At 34.1% G+C, this 1984-nt stretch overlaps 1 pseudogene; it reads right to left on the reverse strand.

The window, feature by feature from the left end:
* Positions 1 to 538: 538 nt before the first annotated feature.
* LOC101973106 (large ribosomal subunit protein eL24 pseudogene) lies at positions 539 to 1137 on the reverse strand (annotated as a pseudogene).
* Between the last annotated feature and the right edge of the window lie 847 nt (positions 1138 to 1984).

Raw genomic sequence — 1984 nt, forward strand, 5'->3', positions numbered from 1 at the left:
CAACCTGTTCACAAATTATAATATTTTTAATATCACATTACACATTTATTGATCATAAGGTTACTGAGCAATTTTATTTGGCAAAGCTTTGTCAAAAGTCCTAGCTCAACAAACGACTCTGTGAATAGGTAAAATATACTCTTATTCAGAGTCCCTGGTTTCAGAGACAGAATAATATAGCCAGAATAGAAATGGGGATGCTATTTTCTGCGAGCAAGAGATTAATACAGCTGCTAATTTTTGGCACCATCAAATCATGTAATAGCTAATAGTCAGAGAAGGGGAGTCTCAATGTATAAGTCAAACCCAATAAGAAAACCAAATGTGCCTGTCATGAATAGAGAAATGAAAGGAAAAGAGCATTTGAATAGTCAACTTGGATTAAATCTATGCAAGATTCCACTACTTTCAGTCTGTGTAGTGTGTCTTAAACACATTGAAGCCAAGCTAGCATTTAATCATACATCTTTATTGCCTTATTTTAACATTTCTCTAATTAAAAGGGTTAAATCTTTATTTTAAAATCTCATCTGCCAATTTAGCATTTTCCACAAACTCGGGGAGCAGAAAACTTCTCAGGTTTCACAGTCTTTTTCTGAGGTGCTGCCTTTGTGGGAGTCTTAGCAGCAGCCACTGCCATCTTTTTAATGCCTGCTTAGCCTTCTTCTTCTACTACTTCTTCTTCTTCTTCTTTTTCTTCTTCTTCTTCTTTTTCTTCTTCTTCTTCTTCTTCTTCTTCTTCTTCTTCTTCTTCTTCTTCTTCTTCTTCTTCTTCTTCTTCTTCATCTTCATCTTCTTTCTTAGCAGCCTAAGAGCTTGCTTTCATTGATCCTTTTTAACTTCTAGTTTCTTATTCCTCTAGGCCATGATATCCGCGAGGGTTGCACCCGTGATGGCCCTCTGAAATTTGGCTTCAAGTTGGGTTCTCTTCTTTTGAATTTCTTCTGACTGGCCTTTTTTGTGCTTTTTTCTGTAGAGGACAGTACAGTTTATCTGCTGAGGATTCCTCTTGGATAGAAAATCCGACTCACATTTTGCATTAAGAAATTGGAAAACCTTTCCGTCAGTCTTTGCATAGCGACTCCTGTATATGGGGTATATATTGTACCCACTAAAACTGCACAGCTTGACCTTCATGGCAGTGGATGATCTGTAATTTCTTAATAACATATAATATTCAGCATCTTTTCCTATGCTTTCTAAATATATAGTTTTTTTATTGAGGAATATATTTATTTCTTTCATTCAAATTTAAAACAATTGTATTAGGGTAATACTGAAATACAATAAACTATACATATATAATTCATACATTATCGTGTTTGCAGATACCTATTTACTAGTGTAACAATGACCACAATCAAGTTTTTAACATTGATAGTTTATGCAGATGGTTTTTGGTGCCCTGTTGTATTTCTACATCTTGTTTTCTCCTCGGGGGGAGGGGGCAAAAATAAAACAAAAACAAAAAACAAAACAAAACAAACATAAAAACCTGACTTTGTATTCGGATACATGACACAGTAAATTGGAAATCACACAAATTAATTGTCAGAGCCTTAGTCTACATAGTGATCTTGAAACAATCAATAATCCCCTTAGTTTACTCATCTGTAAGATCAGAAGTCTTCCAATCAGGACTCATGATACTTGAAATATAAGGACAAAGTGAATAATGAATCAAGAATACTGCCTGACACAGAGAAGGCTCTTGATTTCTAGTGTCCAGTGTTACCATCCATGCTTTAGTTTCGTGATGCAAAGTACATGTGGGTGACTATAAATCCACAGTTTCTTTTTATTTTATTTGTTCTTTTTAGATATGCATGATGATAGAATATATTTTGGCATAATATACATACATAGAATATAACTCATTGTATTTAGGATTCTATTTTGTAGTTCCACATAAAGCAGTTACTGTAGTCATGTGTTCCAATACAAGGATAAGAAAGTTATAACCAGTTTCATAGTTCATTTCTGT

Source organism: Ictidomys tridecemlineatus, chromosome 12 (assembly GCF_052094955.1).
Source record: "Ictidomys tridecemlineatus isolate mIctTri1 chromosome 12, mIctTri1.hap1, whole genome shotgun sequence".
Taxonomy (NCBI): Eukaryota; Metazoa; Chordata; class Mammalia; order Rodentia; family Sciuridae; genus Ictidomys; species Ictidomys tridecemlineatus.